Source organism: Anthonomus grandis, chromosome 15, assembly GCF_022605725.1.
Source record: "Anthonomus grandis grandis chromosome 15, icAntGran1.3, whole genome shotgun sequence".
NCBI classification, from domain to species: Eukaryota; Metazoa; Arthropoda; class Insecta; order Coleoptera; family Curculionidae; genus Anthonomus; species Anthonomus grandis.
The window spans coordinates 14,526,545-14,546,255 of NC_065560.1; the positions used below are offsets into that span (position 1 = coordinate 14,526,545).

The 19,711-nt window shown below is 31.4% G+C and overlaps 1 long non-coding RNA gene across 1 annotated transcript; it reads left to right on the plus strand.

Moving 5' to 3' along the window:
* The first annotated feature begins 11,597 nt into the window (after positions 1-11,597).
* LOC126745053 (uncharacterized) lies at positions 11,598-16,750 on the plus strand. Its single transcript, XR_007663418.1, has 3 exons — positions 11,598-11,723; positions 15,053-15,264; positions 15,323-16,750. It is a non-coding gene; the product is annotated as an uncharacterized LOC126745053 (long non-coding RNA).
* The last annotated feature ends 2,961 nt before the right edge of the window (positions 16,751-19,711 follow it).

Below are 19,711 nucleotides of genomic sequence, written 5' to 3' on the forward strand. Positions count from 1 at the left end.
AGTAATATTATATGTAATTATAAAAGGTAAAAACACAAAATCTGCAGCATCATCGTTGATTGAATATTTGGGAAGATACGCAACCTTATGGCAGTGGTGGCTCGTGCTTTACAAATCTGGGGGTTGCAACTGTAGGGGATCGTCGGTGATCGCGAATGAAAGACTAAAAAGATTATCGCTAGCGCTTTGGCGGAGGCGAAAACATTTTTCGGTGTCATACCCACTTTTAAACGGCCAAAATAAGCAAAAAAACTCGAACTTTTGATATAATGTAATAATTAAATAAAAAAAAAACACACACGAAAGAAAAAAAATGACATAATACCCTAAAAATAGATAAAAAGCGTATGTCATAATTATAAATTATTTAAAAAGAAAATCCATCCGACGTTCTTTAGACTCGACAAATTTATCAATTACTCTTTGATTGAAATCAGGAATGCTTTCGATAAGATCCCTTTCTTTGGAAAGCATTGCCAAAGCAGAAAGTCTTTCTTGGCTCCTGGTGTTTCGTAGAAATGTTTTTATCCTTTTGAGAGTAGAAAAAGAGAGTTCTGCTTCAGCTGAAGCCATTGGAATGGTAATTAAAATTTGTAAAAGCTTAATAGTTTCACTAAATGTTTCACTAAGCTCATCATTCTGAGAAATATAGTCAAACAGCCCAAGTAGTCCCGAGATTGATCTAAATTCCTGTGTTTCATAAATAACTTTTGGTTCTGTTCGGAGCCTTTGTTCTATAAAAAATGGGTAACACTTTATTGTTTCTTTAAATTTTATTTCAGGACAATTAATACTATATTGGTTATACTGCTCCGAAAAAAAAAAGACTAGCGGCGACTAAGTGTCCGGCAAAACTGAATCGCTCCTTTCCTTGACAAATAATAATATCACGTACTTCTTTTGCTTCTCGACAAAATTCTGTAGAGTCATCCAGCCTACGTCGTTTGGACGTGGATGGCTCCGATGGAGATGGCTCAATAGCGTCTGTGATATTATTTCTAATTTCCATTAATTTATGTTCAAAAGACAATATGTAGTTATTTGCAAGAGCAGCGTCAATTTGCCTCGATTGAAATTAACTAAATAAAATATCCACATGAGGCATTATCTTATAAAATAGATTGAGCCAAAAAACAAAATTTCTATTTTGAAGAATTTTCACATACCCTGATGGCTGGTTTGTGGTGCTAATATTTCTGCTTTTATTTAAAATTTGTTTCATTGTCTCTAAAATGCCATCTTTTTATTCAAATACAGTACAAACGACTCTAGAATTAAAATGCACGTACAGTCGGCAAATTTGAAAATGTCCCTCGCATCTGCTCTCGGACTTCGTTGCCTTACAATTTGGCAACATGGCTTTTGACTGAAAGGGGTAGCGTACGGCGGGCACTAGGGAGTATCGATCGAGTTTAGTCGTGTATAAATAGGCAGGGGTGACGGAACTCATTTTTCAGTAGATGGGGTTTTTGCAATGGGACGTTTCGAATATTTTTGTGGCTGTGCAAGCTGATATTAAAAAAATCAATCAGTTTGTTTTTCTTCCTTATGTAAAGTTTTTAGGACAATGCGCTATAGTGTTTTATACGTTGGCTAAATGCGCTCTTCAAAATTCTGTTTGGTTCATCACTTTTGAGAAATTACTTTCAGTTATTTTTTTATTGGGACACTATATTTCTTAACTCCAAATTATTATTTTTTTGCTTGATCTTTCACAACCTATATTTTTGTTGTCAAATGCTGCTTGTTGTCAAAATAAATAGAAAAAAAAATCGTTTTTACTTTTTTATGCATTACATAAAAATCCTAATCGATGTTTTCTTTGAATTTTTTTTTATCAAAGTATTACTTTATATTACTCACGCAACATTTGAAAAATAAAATGCAACTTAAATAAAAATACCAATCCAAATTTTAAATTGTTTTTTACTTTTAAAGTGTGCGTTATTGTATAAAATAATATAATTTAAAAAAATACCTATTTGTTTTTTTTTATTTTTAAATATATGGTGTGTATTTAAAAATAAGTAAACAAACAGATGTAAGTCTATGATAAAATAATAGTTTTCTTAATTCTGGCAGCAACCAGTAAGTGTTAACCAAAATATAGGTAATCATAAAAAAAGGAAACATTATAATAATAGAAACTTTAAGTGCTACAGCAGAAACGATAGGTATATGTTGAGATTTTTCTCTTTCATCCTGTGTCTAGGAAATTTGGAATACCCTGTCTAGCGCTGTAAAACTAAGTACTTGTACTAAGTACTACCATAATATGGGAAAAAAATTAAGATTTTTGTTTCTTTTTCCTCACATTTTATTTATAAGTATACCTATATAAAAATACAGGGTGTAGAACTCGTCAAAAGAAGTTGGTTGATATACCAAAAATTGCCTATACTCGTATAGTAAAAGTTGCATATTAAAAAAGTTAGTTTGCGTTATTGAATTTTTTTTTACTCATTATCAAGTTAAGTGGACATTGTTTTTACAAAAACTGTTCAAAATTGTCCCCACTTGTTCGATTAACCCAAAAATGTTGTTCGGAAAATCCATATTTTAAATTGTTTATGTCTATATTTTGGTAAGAGGTAGAAAAAAATCTATGTGGTTCTCATGAGTAAAGCACCCTTTTTTACTGAAGTGATGAATAAAGTAATATTTCCGTTTGTAAATAAGGCACTCTCGTGATTTCTTCTTGAATAAAAAACTATTTTTTATATTTTTTTTATTGAAGCGAAGTTAACTTTAATTACTAAACTTTAATTATAGTAGTCCCGTATCTTTTTTCATTTACTTTTTTTTTAAACCTTATAAAACGTATAAGTAATGGATCAAAGGTCAGTTTCAAAGCGAAAATTTTATATCCTATTTGATGACAAATTACAGTTCTTTAAGTATAACATCTTTTTAACAATTAATAACATTCAACACTACTTCTAACAAGCTTTAGTAAGTATAATTACAACTTAAATCTACAATAAAAATACTTTTTTATTTAAACTTTTAAATAGCCTACGTATTGTGTTTTTTTCGAAACTTACACCTTTTTTTTTAAATAATTATTTAATATCACAGGGTGCATTTGGAATTGGTATGGCTTCTTAATTAATATTTGGTATAAAAGCCTTTTCCGCATTAATCCCGCGTAATTACTAAAATCGGGTCTCCCTCTGAAAGATTCCCAAACTCTTTGAGCGTGGGATAGTAACGTTTCCTTCGATCTAAGTTGGCCTTGATTAAAAGTATCCCAAGAATTTACCATTTCAGCCCACAAATTTTCGATGGGGTTTAAGTCGGGGCTTCTGGATGGCCATGGAATTAAATTAAATTCCGGATGTTCCTCAAACCATGTTCTCGCCATACGGGAGGTATGAATTGGACAATTATCGTGCATAAAGGATATTGGTCCAGCCGGATATAATATTCTGTATGAAGGCAGAAAATAATTTTCCAAAATGTCCACGTAGTCCGCGGAATTCATTTGGGGTGGCGTGGTTACCAGCATTCCGGGTCCATTTTGGGTCATCCAACCCGATAATGACAATGTTATTCTTCCGCTTTTTTCAGTTTCTTGGACATAATGGGAATCATATCTGGTACTTGTAGGTCTCCACACTAATTGATGGAACCTTATGTCCGAAGAAAACGTTTTTTCGGTAAATACCACATTTGACCAGTCTCGGTCAATATTTTCTTGAGCAAACCTAAGGCTTCGCTCTGCGTTGTCGACCGTTAATTTGGCCTTTTTGGCTGGTCGTCTACAATTTATTCCAGCTGAACGAAGAGTATTCCTAATTGTTTGCATACTAACATCCATGGTTTCTTTGACCATTCGGCTATTTGTGAAAGGGTTATTTCTTACTTGGGTAACAATAGCTTCTCTCATATTTTCGGTCAATACAGGTTCTCTTCAGCATGTTGTCTGGTTTCTACATGCCCTTCTGCTTCTTGACGTTGGATCCAGCGTCTAACTTGTTTGACCTGTTTAAAAGCAAATACAGTAATTAGTATTAATTAATTAAATAGATATCTATTATACTATTAGGTTAGTGACAACAGTTTAGCAAAGGGGTGGCCTATATGTATAGGTATAGATAAAAAATAGCAGTAAATATTTTATTATTATAAATAAGTTAATAAAGTAGGTACTAAAAAAGCAATAACAGCGTCTCTTAACAATAATATAATTTTATATTATTTATTGGTGTTTTTTTAAAACATTCAGAGCGTTACGCCAAAATATATTTCTATGACAACTTTTTTTAATATACGGTGAAAAGCAAATAAAGCGAAAATATTGACAAAGTTTTCAAAGTGAAAATATTTCAGATTAAAATGTTTGCTATGACTTTTATAAAACCTTCATATTTAAAAATAACAACCGGCGCGAAGAGACAAAATTATTTTAAATTATAATAGAAGCAGGCGATAGAATTCTTCTCTTCTTTTTCGTAAATTACCTATGTCAAAGCTCACTTATGTCAATGCTCAGTCTAATATCGTAAAATGCGTATACATATGTATCATATTACCAAATCGAATAAATATAATTAACGAGATAAAGCTTAAATTTGGCATAAAAAAACCCATTCACAGGTATAATAATAAATACAATAATAATATAGATATAAAAATATATTAGATGGATACAAATAATGCGGTAAATAGGTAGTGGATTGGCTCACGGTGCGTTTTGGACTAAATATTATTTTAATAAACATTTTTTAATAGGGCCACTCCCCTTAACCCTCAACTGGTGCAGTAGTGAGTCAGATATTAAATTTAAAATTCAAAATATCGCCAATCTATACTACATTCGACTACCGTTTTTGAGAAACCTTTAAACCCATTAATACTTTTTTTAGGGTATGGTACTGCATTAAATTTATTTATTATCTAAAAAAAAACTATACCTTCGTTTTTTAAATATTTAGAAAAAACTTGAATGTTTTCAAGATATCGTGTTGCAACACTTTAAAAAACTCACCCTGTATAAGGGTTACTTGGATTTAAAAAATACTACCTCAAAAAAAACAATCATATCTAAAATGATTTTACTTTAAAAATAAAACAAAAACATTTTTTATTTTGATAGACCCAATAACATGTATATTTTTCTTTGTTAAAACATATAGGTAAGTTTTATAACTTTTTTACATATCTATCGATAAATTAAACTTAAGATATGTAATTTTCAGCTATTTTTCTAAATAATTAATGAAGAAATTATAAATTACCCTCGAAATCACTCCTATTTGAATAGATTCCCAGGACGATGAGATAATAATTTTCGTTTTTGATCTACTAAATTTATTAGCTTATTTCGGGATATCAAAAAAGTTGGTTCCGTATAAAAACAAACCTTTTTTTTTTAATTATTTTTTTAATTAAAAGTTAAAGAGAATTTTTGAAGATTTTTGACAAATTTCATAGTTTAGTTTAAATAGATTTTACCTAACAAAAAATTTAAACGAAATGCATACAAAAAAAACTTACTGAAAGATCCGTAGCCAATTTTCTCGTAAGGTGGCACCCATCTCATGCATAACAATAATTCTAGTACGAATTTCCATGATACTCTCCCTCTGTCCAGGCAATCTTGGCATTATGAAAAAAATATTACATAAAACACTTTAAAAAATAAAAAAACTAAACACGTAAATAGACTCGAGGCACTTATAAACACAAAAGACAGTACAATTCTACTTACCATCAAATTTATTTATAATTACCACCTTATACATTTTACCTGCATCCCCGTGCCGCCAATTAATATGGAAAAACCCTCCTTAAAAATAGATCTTAAAATTTACAATGGTACCTTATACACAGTGTTATAATGGGATCGATCGCATAAGCTGCCCCCGCATCAGCCCCCGTTACTTATTTTCGAAAAATGCCGCTATACTATCTTCATTCATACAGTGTAGCCAAATTGTACTTAAATTACGTGTAAATGGGTAAAGAGCCACGGAGAGAGGGACATTTTCAATTTTGTTGACTGTACATAAGAGCATGTTCATAAGATTTTTTAATTATTGCTTGCACTCCGTTAGATGACCCGCTCATAACTGATGCACCATCGTATGTTTGTGCAATGAGTTTGGTTTTGTTATCTTTAACATGTTTGTCAAGCTCTGCCAGAATAACCGAAGATAAAGTTTTGGCGTCATGATCACAAGGCACCAAAAAATCCCAAAAACGTTCAACTGGCTTACCGTTTACGATGTACCGAAAGACAATTGCCATTTGAAATATATTTAATACGTCACTGATTTCATCGGCTATTATGGACAAGAAATCTGCTTGTTTTATTTCCTTACAAATTTCTTCTTGACATACATTAAACATTGTTTGCAAAATCTCATTTTGGATTGTCTTCGATGTACCTTTAAATACTGATGCTTTTTGTAAATGATGTTTTAGAGCACCATCTATTTCAGCACTAAAATCAATCAAGCCTCGGAAAACCCCAGGATTAGAAGATGACATAGACTCATCATGTCCTCTTAACGCGAGTTCGAAAGCTCCACAAAAACGTACACAATTAATAATAATGTTTAAAATATATCGATTTTGTTTTACCTGTTCGTTATGCAGGTCAATATTTCGACGATATGCACCACTTAATTGGGCCGCTACATTGACACTTCCAAAAAGTGAATATTGTACGACATTCTTCATATGTGTTGCCGATGATGAATGTTTTTTAATGCGGTCTCCTGAGTGATTAAGATCAGTAAAACCTACTTTTGTCCAAGAAACTTCGCCTCCAGACAATAAACAACAGGTACAAGTCAGGATTAAACGTTCTCATAAAAGTCCTTTTTTGCTAGACATAGATTGTTCTATTTTTAAAGGCGGAGTAGGCCTGCCAAGTCTTTTTATCTCAGTCTTATCATTTAATGAACGGCTCTGCAATTAAACTTTGCACCGAATTCATTTTTACCACTAAAGCTTTAAATTAAAATTTATTTATATAAATTATGTTTACAAAACAGTAAATTAATTCAACACATAAAAACACAACAACGTACCGCGCCATAAACTGAATCAATGATCAGATTTTATTAAATTTGTCGGTAAAATAAACAAGGTTTGCACTATTCTTGCAACCACACGCACCTTATGAGAAACAATATAGCCGCCTCCTCCGACGTAGGCAACTTTACAATACGCCCTAATATAATCGAGTGGTTTGCAGTTTGTGTGCACACCGCCGACCGTCCGTCAGCGATCTCGATGCGACGTGATGTAGTATAGGAAATCATTGTTTTTTAAGGGTGTTTTGGTATTAATACTTGAATTAATACTTGATTGCAATTTACAAAAGATGCTATAATATAAATAAAAATATGTTTCGTTTTTTTAAGTCTTTTTTTTTTTTGGGGGTTGCGCAAACCTGCAAACCTAATGAGCAGCCGCCACTGCCTTATGGGCCAAAGCGTGACCGCAAATATGCGTGAAAAATAGATGGCGATTCTCTCCAGTATGCGCGAAAATAATTCCGTCCGTCGCTTCTCATTAGTAATCGGCCGATCATCCCTGAGTCGTCTGGGAGAGTTTTTGCACAGGTTCGTGTTTGCCGTATTGCAATTTGGTAGTTGTTAAAAAATTTTCTTGGATATCGTAAATGTGTTTAGTTTGTGAGACAATGGCTCCTTTAGGCAAAGTTAATCAGTGTGCGTATCGTGGGTGCAATAATGTAAGAAAATGTAAAAACAATGTTCTCAGTTTTTCAAATTTCCGATTTTAAAACCAGTGTTGCTTAACCAGTGGATAGAAAATATAGGCAATGCGGAAACATATGTTATGGATAAAAATTTATTAAAAAACAAAGTGGTTGGCCAGAAACATTTTGACAAAATATATATTGCAGTAAGTAATAAGCGAAAGAGACTTTTAAAATCAGCTGTACCAATTTCATAGAAAGGTATTATTTTTGATATTTTACTGTTTCCTTCCAAATTAGTGTTATACATTTACTCTAAATTATAGAACCGGCCTCTAGAAACACAATTTCTTTGCCTGATACCTCATGTAACGCTCAAAGCCTTGAGAGGTTAGATGCAAAAGTTTCATCAATAAATTGGGAAAATGGTAAGTAAAGAATATTATAATATTACTTAAACATGACACTTTATTTTTTAGAGGCAGATTTTTTTAACTGTTGTATTAAAAGTACATGAGTGGGTATACTTTTAATGCTCATTCTCGTGCTCGCATTACTGAAAATATTCCTATTTGCCCTTTTGCATATTTTCAAACTCTTTTACAAGTTGGTGACAAACCTTACCTATTACGACAATAAGTATTATAATATTATTATAACTATAATTATTATTATATATTACTTACATATAGACAGGATAATTCTTTTAATGCACAAATGTAAATGGACGATAGATCTCATCATTTTAGGATAAAAAGTTTGTTTGTTTTTTAGCAAAATTTGGAAATGCCTATTTATTTTAAGAAAGCTTCGCTTTTCAAAAAAAGTTCTACGGCAAACAAATATTTTAAATTTAACAGGCCACTTAATTTTCTAACTAGAAGATGTTAAGATGTTAATCACAAAAATTTTTGGGCGGGATAAAGAAGCTTTTTATAGGATATTACTTTTTATTTATAGGGTCTATATTTACATCTATAGGTATATCTATAGGTATATATTTATTTATGTAAGATTTATTTTCATTAATTCTTATTGGTAATGGTCTACAGGTTTCACCTATGTAAAATTTACCACAAGTACAAAGAATTTTATATATTAGATTTTTATTAAGTTCATTTTAATTGAAAGGTTAAGTTTTTCTTAATAAATATCGTAATGTGTTTTGTGATTTAAAAATAATTCTTATGTTACATTTTTTAGCAATGCTTTTTATCTTAAATAATCTTCTTAAATAAGACTTGTCGTAAAAATTGGTTGATTCAATTTTATACGTGCATTATCAAACTCTAATTAAACTAACAAACTAAAATAATTATTTTGTATTAAGATATCTTTATTAAAATCTTTTTCAGTTGTTAAATATTGATTATTACAAGTAATGTATTTTTAATAGTATTTTCTAAATTGATTTTTGCTATAAGTGACGTAATACGCAATAAAATAAGTAACTTATAACAGATATAAGTAATAAAATACAGTGAAAACTACTTTTGGGTGATTACTTTTCAATTTTCTGTTAGATACTTTAGCCTTTGACGGTGTTTCGAAAATCGTAATATTATTATATATATTTATAATAATCCTAATATTTAACAAACAAAAAACTGAATGCACTGGTCAATTTTGAGCACTTGTACTTAAATGTCTCTAAATTTACTAGATAGTATAATACAAGTCTTTAGAAAGTTTTTATTTGTAGATACAATTGATACAAATGTATTGCCTGGCACGCATATTCAAGTTGATATTTTGCAGCATAGTCCAAAAAATGGTAAGTGTTTGGTAAATTTTTCCAAATTTGCTTTTGTTTGCAATAAAATCTAAATAAGAAATGAATTACTTGAATTTTAAGGAGGTATATTTTCTTTAAAAATTAGTAAAATTGGTAACACTTGATCTATTCTGGTCTTCGAATAGATCAAGCATATGTCAACGAGTAAGCATATGTGAGAATGATCAACCCTAAACCATAACCATTATTGACTCTAAAAAACTATAGTACCGTATATAGATATTAAATCTTTAATTATTTAATTTACTCTTTATATTTACGTGAAACCTACCTATATCATCACCTTTATTTAATATTTTTGTTAATTTTCTAATTAATAAATAAAAGCTTACTGAATTGTTGTTTTGTTTTTATTTATTTAGTTTTGTCTCAAAAAAGGATTTTGGTAAGTAATTTATTATTTGTTAATAAAATTAGTTGTAAGAGATAGCACCTTCCAATACATTACTTGACTACCACATTTATCTAGTTATTTATGCGAGATTACAGCGCATTTAAATATCGGCAATAACAAAATAAATAAAAGCGCTGTTATCATCATCGCCCTTGTCTTAAAAAAATAACAAAACAGCCGGGCGCCCAAAGATTCCCGCGTCGTTAAACTGCAAATGGTCAATATAGTGCTGACAAAGAAAAACAAAGTTGATGATGGCTCTTTAAAGACAGAACGTCGTATTTTAAATTTAAAGGTGTCATCGTATAGGCAAGAAAAAGTGGTCATAATAATTTATTCATTTAATAAATACTTTTGTCGTATATTTTGAAATAACGCCAGAAAAAAAAAAATGATTTTGCCAAATTTCAGTTTTTTGCAAAATTTAGGAAGTATTTAGATTTTATTATAAAAGGACACTATATTGCTCAACTTTCCTCTAATTATACCACCTCTATTGACGTCCTGTATAACCATGATGCGGGGTCTTTAAACAAAATGTTTTTTTTGTTACTAGGTATCTTTTTATAGTTTTAAGCATAGTTGTAAAAATGTTTATTTTTTTTTTGTTACTAGGTATCTTTTTATAGTTTTAAGTATAGTTGTAACAACTGGTAATTGAGAATTTTCCTGTGTCGCTTAAAACTTAAAATGTGGCCTATTTTCTATTTCTATTAACATCCTCACTCACAACCCCTTACTACGCTGCACAATTTTTCAGATATTGAATCACATGACAAAATGGGTTACTTTTTACAAAAAATTATTGATCAAGAAGTTATATTACCATCGGTATTAAGTCTTATGAATTATTTCAATTATTCTTTATAATATTTACGTGAAACCTACTTATATCTTAAAATTTGTTCCACATATTTTTTGTATATTAGTTTTTAGTTAATTAAGTGCAACGGGTTTTTTTTTTTAAACTTGACCCTCTTGAACACAAAATGGAGGAAACATAATGTTTGTTGGAATTATAACTTGTATTAAACTTTGATGGTAATTTTGTAAAAGTAGCTTTTTATATATATTTTTGTATTAATTTTTGTCTCAAAAACATATTTTGGTAAGTAATTATTTGTTTATAAAATTTAACTTTTAAGAAATTTCAATATGCCTTCACCCTTAAGTATATCACTTATCACTTGACCACCACATAAATGACACCGTGTTGTATGTTCAAAAAAAATTATAAAAACATAGTTGGCATTTCCCATATCTTGAAAAAATATCCAACACGGCCGCGTAACCGGAGATTCCAGCGTCGTTGAAAACCTGACTCAAAGAAGCTAAAAGCCAAGTCGACGCAGCTAAAATAAATCGTTCCTTGATTTGACGCTTTGCGGCAGCACCACACGGTGCACAAAACTGAACGGCCATCCGATAGTCGACCGGGTACACTTTTTAACATAGGATTGCGTATCTTCCCAAATATTCAATCAACGGTATCATATTATATTTTTCCCCGCACTTATTTCAATATCTTTGACATTTGACGTTTAGAAAACAGCTCCCGACGTGGGTAATTACTGTTCCAAATTGATGACGTATAAAGGGCTAATTGGTGACGTCAATGGTTAATACCATTTAGGAATGGTAATTACCGATAGACCGCTTGGAATCGGTTAAAGTTTCAAAATAGATTGCTGTTGCTGCTCAGGGATTCTCATATTTCTTTTGTCACAGGTATACAGAAATATGAATTTTAGTACAGTGTTTTTTAACAGTAAGAATTATTAGTTTATAATTCTTTAAGACCCGAAATTTGAATTAGTCTGTATATTTATTATTTTGTTTCTTAATTAGAAATTTTTAAGGTAGGCAAAAACTTTTTTATAAAATAAATGAATAACGTCTTTATTCAAGTATTTCTACGAACAAATAATCCAAAAACGTATACACCTATAATAATTGTTGAGTGAAATTGGCGAAGCTTAGCCTTCTGGCCATTCTTCAACTTAACCAACTCACTCCTATACACAGAAAATCGTTTTTTATAGACTCCTATAATGTCAAAAGTACCAGATTTTAACCCAATTTTTTCCAAACTATTCTCAATTTGTAAACAAATCTACAGCATGCATTTTGATCTTTTTTTTTTCATTTTCTATATATATCATTCAAGAATGGAAAATATGCTGTAAAGCAATAACAATAAGTAGACATAAGTGACTCATCATTTTTTTCTGGTTTTTCTCACATAACTTCTGTTTAGCAAAGCTTATCTATTAATAAATTTTAGATAAATCTAAATTTAACTGTTCATCAGGATAGTCTACATTAAACTGAAATAACAATTGTGTGTCATCAGTGTATGCTTAAATGTGTGAAGATTGAGGGTGGAAAACATACTTGCATTATAATTAACATACAATAAAGGGCCAATGGAGCCTTGAAGCACACCTGAAATAATGTTTCTGTGATACTCTTCCACCCATCCTAACCATTTGCTTTTGGTCTGATAAATATGAACTAAACACACATACTAACTAGTGATCAATCATATTCAAGGCCTTAGGGTCGTCTAACAAAATCAGTACGATATATTTGCATATCTTGAATTTCTCCAATATTGCCAGTAATATTCAGAAGTGCTGCTGTGAAAATAATCAGGGACCTGAACATGAACTACTTTCCAGTTACTTTCCAGAACTTAATATATTACAGGAAGTAGACAGGATAAGGTTTTTAGGTAGTGAAGTAATTCACTACCTAAAAACTAACAGATTCTTTACAGAGTTAAGGGAAAGGCCCATGTTCAAGACAGCTATTATAATTATACAGTGTGAGTAATAGCAAATGGGTTACATTTTAAACACTTATAAAGGAAATAAAAGACTCAAACAGACCTCCTTCTTTAGCTAAACAATAAGGTAATACCTATCATATTTATACTTCCAAAAAAGTTACTAGTGAAATGGAATTGGCACATTCAAAATTTTTTTCTCGTAACTTCTTTAAATTTGTTGGTCTACTAAATTCCTATTTGTAAATGGTCTTAAGGTAAAACTAAAAATGAGAGTCGTTTGGAGACAAATCTAGAGATCTAGGAGGGCATTTAGTATCGCCAGTTTTACTAATAGAACAGTTAGGAATAGTATTTGTTAAAAATTCTTTTGCTATACTGGCATATGAGTAGGGTGGAGAGTCGTCTTGTTGAAAATAGATCTATTCAAGGTCATCAAGGTCAATCAGGGAGGATCTGAATGGCAAGAAGAATTTATTTTTGCAGCAGCTCAAGATATTTTTGGCCTTTTAAAGTACCATCAATAAAAAATGGCTCTTTAATATGATCTCCCAAAATACCAGTCACACATTCAATTTTTGAGGATACTGAGAACGGAATTGAAAACTGCTGTGCTTATTTTCTTGAGGCCAATATCGAACAATGGCAGGATTATTTTTCCTGTGGAATGGAAAAGAAGATCTAAAAATAGTATATTTCGAAAAAAATATTGACGTTCATTTGCCTTTTCCCTCAAAGTTTTGAATACAATTTTATTCTTCACCACTGGCTTTCAGAAAATATCTCCTGAGTTTTGGAATACTTGAAACATTTGTACCCATGATTTTTCCAAATACTGCTAACTATTTTATGGTCCATACCCAGTTACTATCCAATTCTAGGGCACTACAAAGCATTTCTTTCAGTCATTCTGGCTCCTAGACCCATTTCCATAAAAGGTTCCTGTACTTTAGCGTGGCTTTTATGACAAAATAAAGTCTCAAAATTCGGAACCACATAAATTGTTCTTTTGCAAGGAATCGGTCTGGTTTCAAATGTAATTGAAGACAAATCGCATACATTGTACTACCGAATTGCCTTCAAAGCATTTAATAAGTTGAACTATTTCGGAGAGCTTTAAAATTCAACAGTGCAGCGCGAAATCACCCAACAAAATCAGGCATTTCGATATTATTATTATAATTCTTTAAAGAACAAAAGCAGCAAAAATCAGACGACCAGTGGCGGCCGCTCATCTACGAAAGGAAGCGGTGTTATCATTATTTTGGACAATGGTCAATCTTCACTTCCCTAACCTGTATAGTTGCATATTTTTTTATGAACTGTATTACCTATAATACATTTTATCTTCAGATAAATAATACAATTCATATAGATTTAGTCTGTTCTGAACGCTTATTTGCCATAATGACGATTTAATATAATATATATTACTTTATATATTACATATATTACAATTCACTATATTATATAATATAGTCTATTCACTATATTATATAATATAGTGAACTGCAGTAGTTCACTACTGTTAGTATTCTTCTAAAAATGCAGAAACTAGAATTTTTATTTACTCTTCAAGACAAAAAGTATGCCGGAATACCGAGAAGCCATTTATGTGAATAGAAATTAAATTCTAAAAATAATATGTATCTACCTATTCCACTACTGGGATTGATTACAATATTTCATTTAATGATCATGTAATTAGTTAAAGTGGGTCAAAAAAATCAATATATATGTTCGCCCACGAATTGACGTCATTTATATAATCGATAAATAGCATTTTCCAGAAAAAAATTACGTTATGAAAAGAGCATCTACAAGGTTTTAACAAGTCTTCCAAAATTTTAATAATTACGTTGATCATTAAAATATAGCAGGTATAAAATTTTTAATTAATTCAAAGTTGGTTTCTTATTTAAGTTGGAAAAATAATTATATACTTTCATATACACGGTGTTTCTTAATATTGGGATAAAATTTAGAGTATTCCTTGGATGAAATGATGTAAAAAAGTTTCTATGAACATACGGAATAAAATGCATTAGATTTTGAACTACAGGCTAGTGAAGTTGCATGTTTTTTTTAATAAATATAACACTTGGAGGTCTCATAAGTCAATGATATTAGATCACATGATATCGATAAATCAGCTCCTTATAAGAGTTGAATTAATTTATAAATTTGAATTAAAAATTATTTGGATTCACAATTGAAGAGTGGAAATTCAAAAGAGTCTAAGTGCCACTGCCGGCAAATTTCAGGTAACCCTTGTGTAGTAGTCTACGTGCCAACGCCAATAGCATACAAAAGGGTCTAAATGTGCCTTTCGTATTACCTTTATATTATTTTCTCACGTCAAAATCTGCAGCCGGTCTAAGCGCAGGTATCTTTTTTTAGGTTAAAAGAGTCTAAGTGCCAAGCACTTAACGTCATTAGTATATAAAATGGACGCACGTGGCAATGTACAACAGAACGATAATGCAGTAAAAAGAGGCCAAAAAGGTACTGAAAGTGTTAGAAAAAAAAGAAAAAGGTGCAGAATTAGTGGTTTACAACATTCAAATTATAATAGTGTTATTGTGCCGCCAAAAAATCCGCCTGAACTTGAGGTAAGCAATTCTAACCTTAAAACAAGCTCCGAAATTTGACTTCACTTTTTTGTTACAGGTAACATGTTCTTGTAAATATGCCTGCAAATCTTTAACATTCGAGCAAAGAAACGCACTGTTTCGTCAATATTATGAAGCTGCTAATTTCGATAAGCAGGGTACTTTTCTTTTGGGACTGATTCAAGCTATAAACGTAGGTCGCAGGAGACACGGCACGTATAATATGCCAAAACAAAGTCGTCGCCAAATTACGATTACTTATACTGTTCCTAATGGTAGTGGACAACATGTTCAGGTTTGTCGAAAAACTTTTTCTGACATATTTGCACTGAGTCATAAAAGAGTGCAAGTATTTGTCGAAAAAAAGAAAATGGGACATACTACGTACACAGATCAACGTGGTAAGGGAACGAAAATTAGAAAGTATTTGCCAGAATTTCGTCAGCATGTCAGGGATCATATTCAGAGCTTTCCTCGCGAGGAAAATCACTACAGCCGGAATAAGTCAATCAAAGAATTTATAAGTCCAGATTTAAATCTAAATCGTATGTTTTTGGCGTACAATGCAAAATATCCAAAATCAACTGTTACTTAGAAGTATTACTCAATGGCATTTAAGAAGGATTTTCCAAATCTTAGATTCGGAACGCCTAGGTCAGATACATGTTCGAAGTGTGATCTTTATCAAAATAAGATTAAATCAATTTTATTGTCCGATCCAGAAAGAAAACAAGTTACGCACAAACTGGACTTGCATCATCGTAAAGCGGAAAATGCAAGAGTCTCAATGAACACTGACATTGCTAAATCACAAACAATAGAAAGTAATGACAATATTATTTCGATTGATTTAGAACAAGTGCTTTTTATTCCGACACTAACACATTCTGACATGTTTTACATTCGGCAGTTGTCCTGTTTTAACCTCGGAATTCATTTGTCAGATACAGATGATGCATTTATGTGCCTCTGGGATGAGTCACTTACTGGGAGAGGTGGAAATGAAATAGCGTCTGGTCTGCTAAAAGTAATTTTGCACTCAAATTTTCCTAAAAGAAAAAATTTGGTCATGTGGAGTGACAATTGCATAGGACAAAACAAGAACAAGATTATTTTAATGTTGATGATTTACCTAGTTTCTAAGGGTATCTACGAAAAGGTTGAGCAAAAATATCTGATAAGTGGCCATTCATATCTCACTTGTGATAGAGATTTTTTACAAATAGAAAAGACAAAACGCGTTGTAAAAAACTACACTCTCGAAAATATAGAAAAGATGATAAGAGAGGCACGAAAAGGTCGAATGAAATTCCGGTAGCATTGGTTCCAGACCTCGACTGCAGAAACCGTATTTCAGCCGAGAAGCTGAAAAACTTAAAAGATATGATGGACTATATTCCTGTTAAATATGTTCAGTTTTATGATAATATCATAGAAAAAACACAATCGAATTAAAAGGCTCCTTTGGACATAGACCCTTTTGACAGTGTATTATTATAGTTGGCACTTAGGACCTTCTAGTGGATTTTGTGTTATGATTAGTTTTTCTCAATGATAGTTTTTGTTTTGTGTATAACAATATAACACGTTTATTGATTTTTGTTTAATTTGCCTAATAAAACTATTTCAATACAAATTCAAAGTTTTTTTATTGTTATATATATTTTTTTATCAATATCTCAGTTTCATTTTTTTGGCACTTAGACCCTTTTGAATTTCCACTCTTCAATTGAATTATTATTGCTTATATAATGAGAAAATTGCAAAAAAATTTGCTCCAACAACAATAGTTATGTTAGTTTTACAATTCTAGTTCACAACTTGACACCATTATCTTCACATCAAAATAGTCTAGGAAACAAAACACGACCGTTTTATTTTTACGCTCTAAAGAATTTAATTATATTAAATGAATTTGTTTTAATTATCCGGGCAACATAGACAATATGCAAAGGTAACATCTCGATCTTGAAATTTATTTACGAGCTGTTGGTATGAACACCCGCGACATTGCAGAAGCTATAGATGCTACCAAGAGCACTATAGGAAGGTTGCGGCAGAAATTTGAAGAGACTGCTGATATAAGAGAAAGGCATATTGGTCCAACAAGAGTAACATAATATATACTTGATAGGTTTATTCGCCTTCAGACGCCGAAACCCCAAATTTACTGTTAATTAGCTATGAAGTGAGTTTCAAATATTCACGACATTTGATGGGCCGAAGAATGTGAATGGCACGAAGAAGAGCTTGAATGGGCATACATTCTTTTTACTGATGAATCAGGGTTTGTTATACATCCTTTTAAATTAGGTGCTGCGATATTGTTATACAATAAGAATTTTGTGGTCATTGGCAACTAGCTGCCAGCCCTCTTAATAAAGCTAACTGCAATTTTTTCCAAATCATATAATCTATACTATACTATATATCAAATATAATTCGAAAATACTTAAAGTGTATTGGCTTTTTTGAATTATTAAGTAAATTTCGATTTTAAATGTTTAAACAAAAGCTGTTACTACAAAGCCACTTAAAAACAATATTATTAAGATAATATTCAGAGGTAACAACAAAAGAACTTAACTCTTACCGAACTTTAACTCAACAAACCAACTTTATTCTAACTATTCTCGTTTTACTGCTATTTGTTTTTGCTTAAACATTCCATCTATTCTCTAAAAACAGTGAGTCGTCATTCGTTGTTGTTTTGTATGTAATACAAACAAATTTGTAGTATTACAAATTAAACCAGAAAACAACCAAGTAAATTATTAAATGTTTTTTCAAAAGGATGAAATGCTTAGAATAGAGAGAATAGGACGAGATAAGAGAAAAGTTATGTTCATAAAAATACAAAATAAAAAGTTACATTTAATTAAGAATTTAAGATAGTTGCGTTAGATCTGTGATTTTTTTTGTACTTCTTTAAGGATTTCGTTAAAATTTATGAAAGTAAGTAATCCTCACCTAAAATGAAACAAAGTTTCAATTCAATTATTGTTCTGATGATCTTGAATCTTATAAATCTAAACTAAAACGTAAATCTTATAAATCCTAATACCATGAAAATGATGATCTTTATTTAAATTTTTGCTTGTATTTTCTTAACAAATTCGGTAAAAAACACTTTTATTTTCTTTCTATTTTTACTGTTACGACTTTTACTTTCTCTTATTTTTTAGAAATATAGATTGGTGTTTTGCAATCGAAAACGTTGTTGTGCTTGAGGGCTTATCGAAATGCCTGGAAGAAAATGGTAAAATAAATGCGGAGAAGCCAAATAAAGCTACAGCAAAGCTTTTTGTAGCCATTGATTCATCTATTTATGTACATATTCGAGAAGCGACCACAACGTTGTATGTGTGTAACACTTATGGTGAGAAAAGCTTCACACGAAAAATCGGATTACTCAGGACACTTATAAACTTGCGGCTGGATAATTGTGAAGGCATGAATCATATATAAGACAAATGATCGAAACAGAAATTAACACGCAGTGGTTTCGAAATTACCAGTGACTAGATTGGTTCCCTTTTACTTGCTGGATTGCCAGACAGTTTCACCCAAGAGAAGTGCACTCCCAGAGGTGCTACATTAAGTGGGGGATCCAGACCATGGTCAAAATTCAGAAGACGAAGAATTTTATGGAGTTGTTAACAATGACCTCGGAGATGACAGAGGTGACCCAAAGTATGTTCCAGATACAGTGGTGACATTGGAACTACCTAGCACATCAAGACGATCCAACAGAACCAAAAATCCCAAGGTTTACAAAGATCATGTGACCTTTGCATGTCATAAGCAGCAAGAAGTGAATCTGGAAAAGATTTCATCCAATGTGCCAGAAGCTCGATCCAGATCAGACTATAAGCAAGATGGAAATGCTGTCTTTTGCAGAGGCATGGGACTTTGTTGATACTACAAAAAGTGGAACGGTGGAGTGCAAGTGGGTTTCTAAAATCAAAGTTGATTGTGATGATCAGGTGTGTTATCGGGCTCGTTTAGTGGCAAAAGGGTACTCCCAACGTGTAGGTGTGGACTATGATGAGACATTTTCTCGTGTAATAGGGTATTCAAGTTACGATTGTGATTAGTCTTGGATGTTAGTTATTCACTTGGATGGAAGTTATTCACTTGGACGTAAAGACGGATTTTTTAAAAGGTGACTTGCAAGGAACAGTATTCATGCGTCAACCAAAAGATAATGACAACTTTATTGTCATTTAAAAAAGAATATTTATGGATTAAAGCACTTTTCTCAAGCCTGGTGCCAAAAAGTAAATGAAATTTTAATTTGGTCTACGATTTAGTAAATCAGATTTTGAGTCATGTGTCTATATTAAGAAAGTTGATAATAATTTAGTTATAGCAGCTCTGTACATGGATGATTTTGTAGTTTTCATCAATAACAAGGCTCAAACTGATTCAGACAGAACTATTCAAA